Source organism: Astyanax mexicanus, chromosome 18 (assembly GCF_023375975.1).
Source record: "Astyanax mexicanus isolate ESR-SI-001 chromosome 18, AstMex3_surface, whole genome shotgun sequence".
Lineage (NCBI taxonomy): Eukaryota > Metazoa > Chordata > Actinopteri > Characiformes > Acestrorhamphidae > Astyanax > Astyanax mexicanus.
Window position 1 is genome coordinate 31,601,164 of NC_064425.1, and position 15,217 is coordinate 31,616,380.

The 15,217-nt window shown below is 36.9% G+C and overlaps 17 non-coding genes across 17 annotated transcripts; all 17 read left to right on the forward strand.

Annotated features, from left to right (window-relative positions):
* The first annotated feature begins 100 nt into the window (after positions 1 to 100).
* LOC125784202 (5S ribosomal RNA) lies at positions 101 to 219 on the forward strand. The gene has a single exon (XR_007426922.1). It is a non-coding gene; the product is annotated as a 5S ribosomal RNA (ribosomal RNA).
* Positions 220 to 1,022: 803 nt separating this feature from the next.
* On the forward strand, positions 1,023 to 1,141 carry LOC125784203 (5S ribosomal RNA). The gene has a single exon (XR_007426923.1). It is a non-coding gene; the product is annotated as a 5S ribosomal RNA (ribosomal RNA).
* An 803-nt stretch (positions 1,142 to 1,944) lies between these two features.
* Positions 1,945 to 2,063, forward strand: LOC125783211 (5S ribosomal RNA). Its single transcript, XR_007425945.1, has one exon. It is a non-coding gene; the product is annotated as a 5S ribosomal RNA (ribosomal RNA).
* A 795-nt stretch (positions 2,064 to 2,858) lies between these two features.
* LOC125784204 (5S ribosomal RNA) lies at positions 2,859 to 2,977 on the forward strand. Its single transcript, XR_007426924.1, has one exon. It is a non-coding gene; the product is annotated as a 5S ribosomal RNA (ribosomal RNA).
* Positions 2,978 to 3,780: 803 nt separating this feature from the next.
* LOC125783324 (5S ribosomal RNA) lies at positions 3,781 to 3,899 on the forward strand. The gene has a single exon (XR_007426045.1). It is a non-coding gene; the product is annotated as a 5S ribosomal RNA (ribosomal RNA).
* Positions 3,900 to 4,702: 803 nt separating this feature from the next.
* LOC125783117 (5S ribosomal RNA) lies at positions 4,703 to 4,821 on the forward strand. The gene has a single exon (XR_007425851.1). It is a non-coding gene; the product is annotated as a 5S ribosomal RNA (ribosomal RNA).
* Positions 4,822 to 5,626: 805 nt separating this feature from the next.
* On the forward strand, positions 5,627 to 5,745 carry LOC125784205 (5S ribosomal RNA). Its single transcript, XR_007426925.1, has one exon. It is a non-coding gene; the product is annotated as a 5S ribosomal RNA (ribosomal RNA).
* Positions 5,746 to 6,551: 806 nt separating this feature from the next.
* LOC125784206 (5S ribosomal RNA) lies at positions 6,552 to 6,670 on the forward strand. Its single transcript, XR_007426926.1, has one exon. It is a non-coding gene; the product is annotated as a 5S ribosomal RNA (ribosomal RNA).
* Positions 6,671 to 7,473: 803 nt separating this feature from the next.
* On the forward strand, positions 7,474 to 7,592 carry LOC125784207 (5S ribosomal RNA). The gene has a single exon (XR_007426927.1). It is a non-coding gene; the product is annotated as a 5S ribosomal RNA (ribosomal RNA).
* An 803-nt stretch (positions 7,593 to 8,395) lies between these two features.
* Positions 8,396 to 8,514, forward strand: LOC125784208 (5S ribosomal RNA). Its single transcript, XR_007426928.1, has one exon. It is a non-coding gene; the product is annotated as a 5S ribosomal RNA (ribosomal RNA).
* An 804-nt stretch (positions 8,515 to 9,318) lies between these two features.
* On the forward strand, positions 9,319 to 9,437 carry LOC125783236 (5S ribosomal RNA). Its single transcript, XR_007425970.1, has one exon. It is a non-coding gene; the product is annotated as a 5S ribosomal RNA (ribosomal RNA).
* Positions 9,438 to 10,240: 803 nt separating this feature from the next.
* LOC125783243 (5S ribosomal RNA) lies at positions 10,241 to 10,359 on the forward strand. Its single transcript, XR_007425977.1, has one exon. It is a non-coding gene; the product is annotated as a 5S ribosomal RNA (ribosomal RNA).
* Positions 10,360 to 11,154: 795 nt separating this feature from the next.
* On the forward strand, positions 11,155 to 11,273 carry LOC125784209 (5S ribosomal RNA). Its single transcript, XR_007426929.1, has one exon. It is a non-coding gene; the product is annotated as a 5S ribosomal RNA (ribosomal RNA).
* Positions 11,274 to 12,076: 803 nt separating this feature from the next.
* LOC125783439 (5S ribosomal RNA) lies at positions 12,077 to 12,195 on the forward strand. The gene has a single exon (XR_007426162.1). It is a non-coding gene; the product is annotated as a 5S ribosomal RNA (ribosomal RNA).
* An 803-nt stretch (positions 12,196 to 12,998) lies between these two features.
* Positions 12,999 to 13,117, forward strand: LOC125783119 (5S ribosomal RNA). Its single transcript, XR_007425854.1, has one exon. It is a non-coding gene; the product is annotated as a 5S ribosomal RNA (ribosomal RNA).
* An 806-nt stretch (positions 13,118 to 13,923) lies between these two features.
* On the forward strand, positions 13,924 to 14,042 carry LOC125784210 (5S ribosomal RNA). The gene has a single exon (XR_007426930.1). It is a non-coding gene; the product is annotated as a 5S ribosomal RNA (ribosomal RNA).
* An 806-nt stretch (positions 14,043 to 14,848) lies between these two features.
* On the forward strand, positions 14,849 to 14,967 carry LOC125784212 (5S ribosomal RNA). Its single transcript, XR_007426932.1, has one exon. It is a non-coding gene; the product is annotated as a 5S ribosomal RNA (ribosomal RNA).
* The last annotated feature ends 250 nt before the right edge of the window (positions 14,968 to 15,217 follow it).

Consider the following 15,217-nt stretch of genomic DNA (forward strand, 5'->3'; position numbering starts at 1 on the left):
CCGTAGAGCTGCTTTACTTTTGTCAAGAGCAGTAAATGACAGTGAAAAGACTCAGGTCTGTGAGTGACTTATAAATAGGCTTGTTGGGAGTTGATCTTTCGCTTACGGCCATACCACCCTGAGAACGCCCGATCTCGTCTGATCTCGGAAGCTAAGCAGGGTCGGGCCTGGTTAGTACTTGGATGGGAGACCGCCTGGGAATACCAGGTGCTGTAAGCTTTTCCATCTTTCCTTTATTTTTTACTCCGTTCAGTCCATGATGTCACAATTTTTTACAAGGCTACACTGTGTTTACTCTTCATATAAAACACTTACAGTAAACCATATACAGATTAAATACTCACTTAAAAGTTATTTCATTTTTCTGAAGGAGGATATTGTTTCTTCATGCTAATAAATAAAGAAAAAATGCATTATTTTTTATTTTCTTAACATAGGTACAGGGCGACTGACTCCTGTTCCTGGGGCTCTACCACGCTAAAGATTTCAGATTTAACACACCTGAGTCTAGAATGTTCACGTGATCCTGAAGGTCTTAATTACCTGGATCAAGTGTGCCGCGGACTCAGGCTGTTTGGATGGCAGGGGTGAAAAAAATTAAAAAGGCACCTTCTGTAGGACACAGGGCCTTTCTGTAAATGTATGCCAAGTATACTTTAATGTGTGTGTATGATTTTATTTATTTATTTCTCAGAATATTCTTTGTAAATATGATTTTTTTTTTAATTGGGCTTTTTTTTATTGGGCCTAATCTGAAGCTTCCATTCCATTGAGTAAGAAACGTAAAGCAAGAAAATTGAACAAAAAAATGAAGAGATAAAAATTAAGACATATAGGGAGTTTTTGTCTTTTTTTCTTTGGTTACTTTTTGTAGTGAAAGTTAAAAGGAGCTTTTATTTTGAGGCAAGATCTTTGTATTAGTCCGTAGAGCTGCTTTACTTTTGTCAAGAGCAGTAAATGACAGTGAAAAGACTCAGGTCTGTGAGTGACTTATGAATAGGCTTGTTGGGAGTTGATCTTTCGCTTACGGCCATACCACCCTGAGAACGCCCGATCTCGTCTGATCTCGGAAGCTAAGCAGGGTCGGGCCTGGTTAGTACTTGGATGGGAGACCGCCTGGGAATACCAGGTGCTGTAAGCTTTTCCATCTTTCCTTTATTTTTTACTCCGTTCAGTCCATGATGTCACAATTTTTTACAAGGCTACACTGTGTTTACTCTTCATATAAAACACTTACAGTAAACCATATACAGATTAAATACTCACTTAAAAGTTCTTTCATTTTTCTGAAGGAGGATATTGTTTCTTCATGCTAATAAATAAAGAAAAAATGCATTATTTTTTATTTTCTTAACATAGGTACAGGGCGACTGACTCCTGTTCCTGGGGCTCTACCACGCTAAAGATTTCAGATTTAACACACCTGAGTCTAGAATGTTCACGTGATCCTGAAGGTCTTAATTACCTGGATCAAGTGTGCCGCGGACTCAGGCTGTTTGGATGGCAGGGGTGAAAAAATTTAAAAAGGCACCTTCTGTAGGACACAGGGCCTTTCTGTAAATGTATGCCAAGTATACTTTAATGTGTGTGTATGATTTTATTTATTTATTTCTCAGAATATTCTTTGTAAATATGATTTTTTTTTAATTGGGCTTTTTTTATTGGGCCTAATCTAAAGCTTCCATTCCATTGAGTAAGAAACGTAGAGCAAGAAAATTGAACAAAAAAAAATGAAGAGATAAAAATTAAGACATATAGGGAGTTTTTGTCTTTTTTTCTTTGGTTACTTTTTGTAGTGAAAGTTAAAAGGAGCTTTTATTTTGAGGCAAGATCTTTGTATTAGTCCGTAGAGCTGCTTTACTTTTGTCAAGAGCAGTAAATGACAGTGAAAAGACTCAGGTCTGTGAGTGACTTATAAATAGGCTTGTTGGGAGTTGATCTTTCGCTTACGGCCATAGCACCCTGAGAACGCCCGATCTCGTCTGATCTCGGAAGCTAAGCAGGGTCGGGCCTGGTTAGTACTTGGATGGGAGACCGCCTGGGAATACCAGGTGCTGTAAGCTTTTCCATCTTTCCTTTATTTTTTACTCCGTTCAGTCCATGATGTCACAATTTTTTACAAGGCTACACTGTGTTTACTCTTCATATAAAACACTTACAGTAAACCATATACAGATTAAATACTCACTTAAAAGTTCTTTCATTTTTCTGAAGGAGGATATTGTTTCTTCATGCTAATAAATAAAGAAAAAATGCATTATTTTTTATTTTCTTAACATAGGTACAGGGCGACTGACTCCTGTTCCTGGGGCTCTACCACGCTAAAGATCTCAGATTTAACACACCTGAGTCTAGAATGTTCACGTGATCCTGAAGGTCTTAATTACCTGGATCAAGTGTGCCGCGGACTCAGGCTGTTTGGATGGCAGGGGTGAAAAAAATTAAAAAGGCACCTTCTGTAGGACACAGGGCCTTTCTGTAAATGTATGCCAAGTATACTTTAATGTGTGTGTATGATTTTATTTATTTATTTCTCAGAATATTCTTTGTAAATATGATTTTTTTTTAAATTGGGCTTTTTTTTTATTGGGCCTAATCTGAAGCTTCCATTCCATTGATTAAGAAACGTAGAGCAAGAAAATTGAACAAAAAAATGAAGAGATAAAAATTAAGACATATAGGGAGTTTTTGTCTTTTTTTCTTTGGTTACTTTTTGTAGTGAAAGTTAAAAGGAGCTTTTATTTTGAGGCAAGATCTTTGTATTAGTCCGTAGCTGCTTTACTTTTGTCAAGAGCAGTAAATGACAGTGAAAAGACTCAGAGTGACTTATAAATAGGCTTGTTGGGAGTTAATCTTTCGCTTACGGCCATACCACCCTGAGAACGCCCGATCTCGTCTGATCTCGGAAGCTAAGCAGGGTCGGGCCTGGTTAGTACTTGGATGGGAGACCGCCTGGGAATACCAGGTGCTGTAAGCTTTTCCATCTTTCCTTTATTTTTTACTCCGTTCAGTCCATGATGTCACAATTTTTTACAAGGCTACACTGTGTTTACTCTTCATATAAAACACTTACAGTAAACCATATACAGATTAAATACTCACTTAAAAGTTCTTTCATTTTTCTGAAGGAGGATATTGTTTCTTCATGCTAATAAATAAAGAAAAAATGCATTATTTTTTATTTTCTTAACATAGGTACAGGGCGACTGACTCCTGTTCCTGGGGCTCTACCACGCTAAAGATCTCAGATTTAACACACCTGAGTCTAGAATGTTCACGTGATCCTGAAGGTCTTAATTACCTGGATCAAGTGTGCCGCGGACTCAGGCTGTTTGGATGGCAGGGGTGAAAAAAATTAAAAAGGCACCTTCTGTAGGACACAGGGCCTTTCTGTAAATGTATGCCAAGTATACTTTAATGTGTGTGTATGATTTTATTTATTTATTTCTCAGAATATTCTTTGTAAATATGATTTTTTTTTTAATTGGGCTTTTTTTTATTGGGCCTAATCTGAAGCTTCCATTCCATTGAGTAAGAAACGTAAAGCAAGAAAATTGAACAAAAAAATGAAGAGATAAAAATTAAGACATATAGGGAGTTTTTGTCTTTTTTTCTTTGGTTACTTTTTGTAGTGAAAGTTAAAAGGAGCTTTTATTTTGAGGCAAGATCTTTGTATTAGTCCGTAGAGCTGCTTTACTTTTGTCAAGAGCAGTAAATGACAGTGAAAAGACTCAGGTCTGTGAGTGACTTATAAATAGGCTTGTTGGGAGCTGATCTTTCGCTTACGGCCATACCACCCTGAGAACGCCCGATCTCGTCTGATCTCGGAAGCTAAGCAGGGTTGGGCCTGGTTAGTACTTGGATGGGAGACCGCCTGGGAATACCAGGTGCTGTAAGCTTTTCCATCTTTCCTTTATTTTTTACTCCGTTCAGTCCATGATGTCACAATTTTTTACAAGGCTACACTGTGTTTACTCTTCATATAAAACACTTACAGTAAACCATATACAGATTAAATACTCACTTAAAAGTTCTTTCATTTTTCTGAAGGAGGATATTGTTTCTTCATGCTAATAAATAAAGAAAAAATGCATTATTTTTTATTTTCTTAACATAGGTACAGGGCGACTGACTCCTGTTCCTGGGGCTCTACCACGCTAAAGATTTCAGATTTAACACACCTGAGTCTAGAATGTTCACGTGATCCTGAAGGTCTTAATTACCTGGATCAAGTGTGCCGCGGACTCAGGCTGTTTGGATGGCAGGGGTGAAAAAATTTAAAAAGGCACCTTCTGTAGGACACAGGGCCTTTCTGTAAATGTATGCCAAGTATACTTTAATGTGTGTGTATGATTTTATTTATTTATTTCTCAGAATATTCTTTGTAAATATGATTTTTTTTTTAATTGGGCTTTTTTTTATTGGGCCTAATCTGAAGCTTCCATTCCATTGAGTAAGAAACGTAAAGCAAGAAAATTGAACAAAAAAATGAAGAGATAAAAATTAAGACATATAGGGAGTTTTTGTCTTTTTTTCTTTGGTTACTTTTTGTAGTGAAAGTTAAAAGGAGCTTTTATTTTGAGGCAAGATCTTTGTATTAGTCCGTAGAGCTGCTTTACTTTTGTCAAGAGCAGTAAATGACAGTGAAAAGACTCAGGTCTGTGAGTGACTTATAAATAGGCTTGTTGGGAGTTGATCTTTCGCTTACGGCCATACCACCCTGAGAAAGCCCGATCTCGTCTGATCTCGGAAGCTAAGCAGGGTCGGGCCTGGTTAGTACTTGGATGGGAGACCGCCTGGGAATACCAGGTGCTGTAAGCTTTTCCATCTTTCCTTTATTTTTTACTCCGTTCAGTCCATGATGTCACAATTTTTTACAAGGCTACACTGTGTTTACTCTTCATATAAAACACTTACAGTAAACCATATACAGATTAAATACTCACTTAAAAGTTATTTCATTTTTCTGAAGGAGGATATTGTTTCTTCATGCTAATAAATAAAGAAAAAAAATGCATTATTTTTTATTTTCTTAACGTATAGGTACAGGGCGGCTCACTCCTGTTCCTGGGGCTCTACCACACTAAAGATTTCAGATTTAACACACCTGAGTCTAGAATGTTCACGTGATCCTGAAGGTCTTAATTACCTAGATTAAGTGTGCCGCGGACTCAGGCTGTTTGGATGGCAGTGGTGAAAAAAATTAAAAAGGCACCTTCTGTAGGACACAGGGCCTTTCTGTAAATGTATGCCAAGTATACTTTAATGTGTGTGTATGATTTTATTTATTTATTTCTCAGAATATTCTTTGTAAATATGATTTTTTTTAATTGGGCTTTTTTTTATTGGGCATAATCTGAAGCTTCCATTCTATTGAGTAAGAAACGTAGAGCAAGAAAATTGAAAAAAAAAATGAAGAGATAAAAATTAAGACATATAGGGAGTTTTTGTCTTTTTTTCTTTGGTTACTTTTTGTAGTGAAAGTTAAAAGGAGCTTTTATTTTGAGGCAAGATCTTTGTATTAGTCCGTAGAGCTGCTTTACTTTTGTCAAGAGCAGTAAATGACAGTGAAAAGACTCAGGTCTGTGAGTGACTTATAAATAGGCTTGTTGGGAGTTGATCTTTCGCTTACGGCCATACCACCCTGAGAACGCCCGATCTCGTCTGATCTCGGAAGCTAAGCAGGGTCGGGCCTGGTTAGTACTTGGATGGGAGACCGCCTGGGAATACCAGGTGCTGTAAGCTTTTCCATCTTTCCTTTATTTTTTACTCCGTTCAGTCCATGATGTCACAAATTTTTACAAGGCTACACTGTGTTTACTCTTCATATAAAACACTTACAGTAAACCATATACAGATTAAGTACTCACTTAAAAGTTCTTTCATTTTTCTGAAGGAGGATATTGTTTCTTCATGCTAATAAATAAAGAAAAAATGCATTATTTTTTATTTTCTTAACATAGGTACAGGGCGACTGACTTCTGTTCCTGGGGCTCTACCACGCTAAAGATTTCAGATTTAACACACCTGAGTCTAGAATGTTCACGTGATCCTGAAGGTCTTAATTACCTGGATCAAGTGTGCCGCGGACTCAGGCTGTTTGGATGGCAGGGGTGAAAAAAATTAAAAAGGCACGTTCTGTAGGACACAGGGCCTTTCTGTAAATGTATGCCAAGTATACTTTAATGTGTGTGTATGATTTTATTTATTTATTTCTCAGAATATTCTTTGTAAATATGATTTTTTTTTTAATTGGGCTTTTTTTTTTACTGGGCCTAATCTGAAGCTTCCATTCCATTGAGTAAGAAACGTAGAGCAAGAAAATTGAACAAAAAAAATGAAGAGATAAAAATTAAGACATATAGGGAGTTTTTGTCTTTTTTTCTTTGGTTACTTTTTGTAGTGAAAGTTAAAAGGAGCTTTTATTTTGAGGCAAGATCTTTGTATTAGTCCGTAGAGCTGCTTTACTTTTGTCAAGAGCAGTAAATGACAGTGAAAAGACTCAGGTCTGTGAGTGACTTATAAATAGGCTTGTTGGGAATTGATCTTTCGCTTACGGCCATACCACCCTGAGAACGCCCGATCTCGTCTGATCTCGGAAGCTAAGCAGGGTCGGGCCTGGTTAGTACTTGGATGGGAGACCGCCTGGGAATACCAGGTGCTGTAAGCTTTTCCATCTTTCCTTTATTTTTTACTCCGTTCAGTCCATGATGTCACAATTTTTTACAAGGCTACACTGTGTTTACTCTTCATATAAAACACTTACAGTAAACCATATACAGATTAAATACTCACTTAAAAGTTCTTTCATTTTTCTGAAGGAGGATATTGTTTCTTCATGCTAATAAATAAAGAAAAAATGCATTATTTTTTATTTTCTTAACATAGGTACAGGGCGACTGACTCCTGTTCCTGGGGATCTACCACGCTAAAGATTTCAGATTTAACACACCTGAGTCTAGAATGTTCACGTGATCCTGAAGGTCTTAATTACCTGGATCAAGTGTGCCGCGGACTCAGGCTGTTTGGATGGCAGGGGTGAAAAAAATTAAAAAGGCACCTTCTGTAGGACACAGGGCCTTTCTGTAAATGTATGCCAAGTATACTTTAATGTGTGTGTATGATTTTATTTATTTATTTCTCAGAATATTCTTTGTAAATATGATTTTTTTTTTAATTGGGCTTTTTTTTATTGGGCCTAATCTGAAGCTTCCATTCCATTGAGTAAGAAACGTAAAGCAAGAAAATTGAACAAAAAAATGAAGAGATAAAAATTAAGACATATAGGGAGTTTTTGTCTTTTTTTCTTTGGTTACTTTTTGTAGTGAAAGTTAAAAGGAGCTTTTATTTTGAGGCAAGATCTTTGTATTAGTCCGTAGAGCTGCTTTACTTTTGTCAAGAGCAGTAAATGACAGTGAAAAGACTCAGGTCTGTGAGTGACTTATGAATAGGCTTGTTGGGAGTTGATCTTTCGCTTACGGCCATACCACCCTGAGAACGCCCGATCTCGTCTGATCTCGGAAGCTAAGCAGGGTCGGGCCTGGTTAGTACTTGGATGGGAGACCGCCTGGGAATACCAGGTGCTGTAAGCTTTTCCATCTTTCCTTTATTTTTTACTCCGTTCAGTCCATGATGTCACAATTTTTTACAAGGCTACACTGTGTTTACTCTTCATATAAAACACTTACAGTAAACCATATACAGATTAAATACTCACTTAAAAGTTCTTTCATTTTTCTGAAGGAGGATATTGTTTCTTCATGCTAATAAATAAAGAAAAAATGCATTATTTTTTATTTTCTTAACATAGGTACAGGGCGACTGACTCCTGTTCCTGGGGCTCTACCACGCTAAAGATTTCAGATTTAACACACCTGAGTCTAGAATGTTCACGTGATCCTGAAGGTCTTAATTACCTGGATCAAGTGTGCCGCGGACTCAGGCTGTTTGGATGGCAGGGGTGAAAAAAATTAAAAAGGCACCTTCTGTAGGACACAGGGCCTTTCTGTAAATGTATGCCAAGTATACTTTAATGTGTGTGTATGATTTTATTTATTTATTTCTCAGAATATTCTTTGTAAATATGATTTTTTTTTAAATTGGGCTTTTTTTTATTGGGCCTAATCTGAAGCTTCCATTCCATTGATTAAGAAACGTAGAGCAAGAAAATTGAACAAAAAAATGAAGAGATAAAAATTAAGACATATAGGGAGTTTTTGTCTTTTTTTCTTTGGTTACTTTTTGTAGTGAAAGTTAAAAGGAGCTTTTATTTTGAGGCAAGATCTTTGTATTAGTCCGTAGAGCTGCTTTACTTTTGTCAAGAGCAGTAAATGACAGTGAAAAGACTCAGGTCTGTCAGTGACTTATGAATAGGCTTGTTGGGAGTTGATCTTTCGCTTACGGCCATACCACCCTGAGAACGCCCGATCTCGTCTGATCTCGGAAGCTAAGCAGGGTCGGGCCTGGTTAGTACTTGGATGGGAGACCGCCTGGGAATACCAGGTGCTGTAAGCTTTTCCATCTTTCCTTTATTTTTTACTCCGTTCAGTCCATGATGTCACAATTTTTTACAAGGCTACACTGTGTTTACTCTTCATATAAAACACTTACAGTAAACCATATACAGATTAAATACTCACTTAAAAGTTCTTTCATTTTTCTGAAGGAGGATATTGTTTCTTCATGCTAATAAATAAAGAAAAAATGCATTATTTTTTATTTTCTTAACATAGGTACAGGGCGACTGACTCCTGTTCCTGGGGCTCTACCACGCTAAAGATTTCAGATTTAACACACCTGAGTCTAGAATGTTCACGTGATCCTGAAGGTCTTAATTACCTGGATCAAGTGTGCCGCGGACTCAGGCTGTTTGGATGGCAGGGGTGAAAAAATTTAAAAAGGCACCTTCTGTAGGACACAGGGCCTTTCTGTAAATGTATGCCAAGTATACTTTAATGTGTGTGTATGATTTTATTTATTTATTTCTCAGAATATTCTTTGTAAATATGATTTTTTTTTTAATTGGGCTTTTTTTTTATTGGGCCTAATCTGAAGCTTCCATTCCATTGAGTAAGAAACGTAAAGCAAGAAAATTGAACAAAAAAATGAAGAGATAAAAATTAAGACATATAGGGAGTTTTTGTCTTTTTTTCTTTGGTTACTTTTTGTAGTGAAAGTTAAAAGGAGCTTTTATTTTGAGGCAAGATCTTTGTATTAGTCCGTAGAGCTGCTTTACTTTTGTCAAGAGCAGTAAATGACAGTGAAAAGACTCAGGTCTGTGAGTGACTTATGAATAGGCTTGTTGGGAGTTGATCTTTCGCTTACGGCCATACCACCCTGAGAACGCCCGATCTCGTCTGATCTCGGAAGCTAAGCAGGGTCGGGCCTGGTTAGGACTTGGATGGGAGACCGCCTGGGAATACCAGGTGCTGTAAGCTTTTCCATCTTTCCTTTATTTTTTACTCCGTTCAGTCCATGATGTCACAATTTTTTACAAGGCTACACTGTGTTTACTCTTCATATAAAACACTTACAGTAAACCATATACAGATTAAATACTCACTTAAAAGTTCTTTCATTTTTCTGAAGGAGGATATTGTTTCTTCATGCTAATAAATAAAGAAAAAATGCATTATTTTTTATTTTCTTAACATAGGTACAGGGCGACTGACTCCTGTTCCTGGGGCTCTACCACGCTAAAGATTTCAGATTTAACACACCTGAGTCTAGAATGTTCACGTGATCCTGAAGGTCTTAATTACCTGGATCAAGTGTGCCGCGGACTCAGGCTGTTTGGATGGCAGGGGTGAAAAAATTTAAAAAGGCACCTTCTGTAGGACACAGGGCCTTTCTGTAAATGTATGCCAAGTATACTTTAATGTGTGTGTATGATTTTATTTATTTATTTCTCAGAATATTCTTTGTAAATATGATTTTTTTTTTAATTGGGCTTTTTTTTATTGGGCCTAAACTGAAGCTTCCATTCCATTGAGTAAGAAACGTAAAGCAAGAAAATTGAACAAAAAAATGAAGAGATAAAAATTAAGACATATAGGGAGTTTTTGTCTTTTTTTCTTTGGTTACTTTTTGTAGTGAAAGTTAAAAGGAGCTTTTATTTTGAGGCAAGATCTTTGTATTAGTCCGTAGAGCTGCTTTACTTTTGTCAAGAGCAGTAAATGACAGTGAAAAGACTCAGGTCTGTGAGTGACTTATAAATAGGCTTGTTGGGAGTTGATCTTTCGCTTACGGCCATAGCACCCTGAGAACGCCTGATCTCGTCTGATCTCGGAAGCTAAGCAGGGTCGGGCCTGGTTAGTACTTGGATGGGAGACCGCCTGGGAATACCAGGTGCTGTAAGCTTTTCCATCTTTCCTTTATTTTTTACTCCGTTCAGTCCATGATGTCACAATTTTTTACAAGGCTACACTGTGTTTACTCTTCATATAAAACACTTACAGTAAACCATATACAGATTAAATACTCACTTAAAAGTTATTTCATTTTTCTGAAGGAGGATATTGTTTCTTCATGCTAATAAATGAAGAAAAAATGCATTATTTTTTATTTTCTTAACATAGGTACAGGGCGACTGACTCCTGTTCCTGGGGCTCTACCACGCTAAAGATTTCAGATTTAACACACCTGAGTCTAGAATGTTCACGTGATCCTGAAGGTCTTAATTACCTGGATCAAGTGTGCCGCGGACTCAGGCTGTTTGGATGGCAGGGGTGAAAAAAATTAAAAAGGCACCTTCTGTAGGACACAGGGCCTTTCTGTAAATGTATGCCAAGTATACTTTAATGTGTGTGTATGATTTTATTTATTTATTTCTCAGAATATTCTTTGTAAATATGATTTTTTTTTAAATTGGGCTTTTTTTTTATTGGGCCTAATCTGAAGCTTCCATTCCATTGATTAAGAAACGTAGAGCAAGAAAATTGAACAAAAAAATGAAGAGATAAAAATTAAGACATATAGGGAGTTTTTGTCTTTTTTTCTTTGGTTACTTTTTGTAGTGAAAGTTAAAAGGAGCTTTTATTTTGAGGCAAGATCTTTGTATTAGTCCGTAGCTGCTTTACTTTTGTCAAGAGCAGTAAATGACAGTGAAAAGACTCAGAGTGACTTATAAATAGGCTTGTTGGGAGTTAATCTTTCGCTTACGGCCATACCACCCTGAGAACGCCCGATCTCGTCTGATCTCGGAAGCTAAGCAGGGTCGGGCCTGGTTAGTACTTGGATGGGAGACCGCCTGGGAATACCAGGTGCTGTAAGCTTTTCCATCTTTCCTTTATTTTTTACTCCGTTCAGTCCATGATGTCACAATTTTTTACAAGGCTACACTGTGTTTACTCTTCATATAAAACACTTACAGTAAACCATATACAGATTAAATACTCACTTAAAAGTTCTTTCATTTTTCTGAAGGAGGATATTGTTTCTTCATGCTAATAAATAAAGAAAAAATGCATTATTTTTTATTTTCTTAACATAGGTACAGGGCGACTGACTCCTGTTCCTGGGGCTCTACCACGCTAAAGATCTCAGATTTAACACACCTGAGTCTAGAATGTTCACGTGATCCTGAAGGTCTTAATTACCTGGATCAAGTGTGCCGCGGACTCAGGCTGTTTGGATGGCAGGGGTGAAAAAAATTAAAAAGGCACCTTCTGTAGGACACAGGGCCTTTCTGTAAATGTATGCCAAGTATACTTTAATGTGTGTGTATGATTTTATTTATTTATTTCTCAGAATATTCTTTGTAAATATGATTTTTTTTTTAATTGGGCTTTTTTTTATTGGGCCTAATCTGAAGCTTCCATTCCATTGAGTAAGAAACGTAAAGCAAGAAAATTGAACAAAAAAATGAAGAGATAAAAATTAAGACATATAGGGAGTTTTTGTCTTTTTTTCTTTGGTTACTTTTTGTAGTGAAAGTTAAAAGGAGCTTTTATTTTGAGGCAAGATCTTTGTATTAGTCCGTAGAGCTGCTTTACTTTTGTCAAGAGCAGTAAATGACAGTGAAAAGACTCAGGTCTGTGAGTGACTTATAAATAGGCTTGTTGGGAGCTGATCTTTCGCTTACGGCCATACCACCCTGAGAACGCCCGATCTCGTCTGATCTCGGAAGCTAAGCAGGGTTGGGCCTGGTTAGTACTTGGATGGGAGACCGCCTGGGAATACCAGGTGCTGTAAGCTTTTCCATCTTTCCTTTATTTTTTACTCCGTTCAGTCCATGATGTCACAATTTTTTACAAGGCTACACTGTGTTTACTCTTCATATAAAACACTTACAGTAAACCATATACAGATTAAATACTCACTTAAAAGTTCTTTCATTTTTCTGAAGGAGGATATTGTTTCTTCATGCTAATAAATAAAGAAAAAATGCATTATTTTTTATTTTCTTAACATAGGTACAGGGCGACTGACTCCTGTTCCTGGGGCTCTACCACGCTAAAGATTTCAGATTTAACACACCTGAGTCTAGAATGTTCACGTGATCCTGAAGGTCTTAATTACCTGGATCAAGTGTGCCGCGGACTCAGGCTGTTTGGATGGCAGGGGTGAAAAAATTTAAAAAGGCACCTTCTGTAGGACACAGGGCCTTTCTGTAAATGTATGCCAAGTATACTTTAATGTGTGTGTATGATTTTATTTATTTATTTCTCAGAATATTCTTTGTAAATATGATTTTTTTTTTAATTGGGCTTTTTTTTATTGGGCCTAATCTGAAGCTTCCATTCCATTGAGTAAGAAACGTAAAGCAAGAAAATTGAACAAAAAAATGAAGAGATAAAAATTAAGACATATAGGGAGTTTTTGTCTTTTTTTCTTTGGTTACTTTTTGTAGTGAAAGTTAAAAGGAGCTTTTATTTTGAGGCAAGATCTTTGTATTAGTCCGTAGAGCTGCTTTACTTTTGTCAAGAGCAGTAAATGACAGTGAAAAGACTCAGGTCTGTGAGTGACTTATAAATAGGCTTGTTGGGAGTTGATCTTTCGCTTACGGCCATACCACCCTGAGAAAGCCCGATCTCGTCTGATCTCGGAAGCTAAGCAGGGTCGGGCCTGGTTAGTACTTGGATGGGAGACCGCCTGGGAATACCAGGTGCTGTAAGCTTTTCCATCTTTCCTTTATTTTTTACTCCGTTCAGTCCATGATGTCACAATTTTTTACAAGGCTACACTGTGTTTACTCTTCATATAAAACACTTACAGTAAACCATATACAGATTAAATACTCACTTAAAAGTTATTTCATTTTTCTGAAGGAGGATATTGTTTCTTCATGCTAATAAATAAAGAAAAAAAATGCATTATTTTTTATTTTCTTAACGTATAGGTACAGGGCGGCTCACTCCTGTTCCTGGGGCTCTACCACACTAAAGATTTCAGATTTAACACACCTGAGTCTAGAATGTTCACGTGATCCTGAAGGTCTTAATTACCTAGATTAAGTGTGCCGCGGACTCAGGCTGTTTGGATGGCAGGGGTGAAAAAAATTAAAAAGGCACCTTCTGTAGGACACAGGGCCTTTCTGTAAATGTATGCCAAGTATACTTTAATGTGTGTGTATGATTTTATTTATTTATTTCTCAGAATATTCTTTGTAAATATGATTTTTTTTAATTGGGCTTTTTTTTATTGGGCATAATCTGAAGCTTCCATTCTATTGAGTAAGAAACGTAGAGCAAGAAAATTGAAAAAAAAAAATGAAGAGATAAAAATTAAGACATATAGGGAGTTTTTGTCTTTTTTTCTTTGGTTACTTTTTGTAGTGAAAGTTAAAAGGAGCTTTTATTTTGAGGCAAGATCTTTGTATTAGTCCGTAGAGCTGCTTTACTTTTGTCAAGAGCAGTAAATGACAGTGAAAAGACTCAGGTCTGTGAGTGACTTATAAATAGGCTTGTTGGGAGTTGATCTTTCGCTTACGGCCATACCACCCTGAGAACGCCCGATCTCGTCTGATCTCGGAAGCTAAGCAGGGTCGGGCCTGGTTAGTACTTGGATGGGAGACCGCCTGGGAATACCAGGTGCTGTAAGCTTTTCCATCTTTCCTTTATTTTTTACTCCGTTCAGTCCATGATGTCACAAATTTTTACAAGGCTACACTGTGTTTACTCTTCATATAAAACACTTACAGTAAACCATATACAGATTAAGTACTCACTTAAAAGTTCTTTCATTTTTCTGAAGGAGGATATTGTTTCTTCATGCTAATAAATAAAGAAAAAATGCATTATTTTTTATTTTCTTAACATAGGTACAGGGCGACTGACTTCTGTTCCTGGGGCTCTACCACGCTAAAGATTTCAGATTTAACACACCTGAGTCTAGAATGTTCACGTGATCCTGAAGGTCTTAATTACCTGGATCAAGTGTGCCGCGGACTCAGGCTGTTTGGATGGCAGGGGTGAAAAAAATTAAAAAGGCACGTTCTGTAGGACACAGGGCCTTTCTGTAAATGTATGCCAAGTATACTTTAATGTGTGTGTATGATTTTATTTATTTATTTCTCAGAATATTCTTTGTAAATATGATTTTTTTTTTAATTGGGCTTTTTTTTTTACTGGGCCTAATCTGAAGCTTCCATTCCATTGAGTAAGAAACGTAGAGCAAGAAAATTGAACAAAAAAAATGAAGAGATAAAAATTAAGACATATAGGGAGTTTTTGTCTTTTTTTCTTTGGTTACTTTTTGTAGTGAAAGTTAAAAGGAGCTTTTATTTTGAGGCAAGATCTTTGTATTAGTCCGTAGAGCTGCTTTACTTTTGTCAAGAGCAGTAAATGACAGTGAAAAGACTCAGGTCTGTGAGTGACTTATAAATAGGCTTGTTGGGAATTGATCTTTCGCTTACGGCCATACCACCCTGAGAACGCCCGATCTCGTCTGATCTCGGAAGCTAAGCAGGGTCGGGCCTGGTTAGTACTTGGATGGGAGACCGCCTGGGAATACCAGGTGCTGTAAGCTTTTCCATCTTTCCTTTATTTTTTACTCCGTTCAGTCCATGATGTCACAATTTTTTACAAGGCTACACTGTGTTTACTCTTCATATAAAACACTTACAGTAAACCATATACAGATTAAATACTCACTTAAAAGTTCTTTCATTTTTCTGAAGGAGGATATTGTTTCTTCATGCTAATAAATAAAGAAAAAATGCATTATTTTTTATTTTCTTAACATAGGTACAGGGCGACTGACTCCTGTTCCTGGGGAT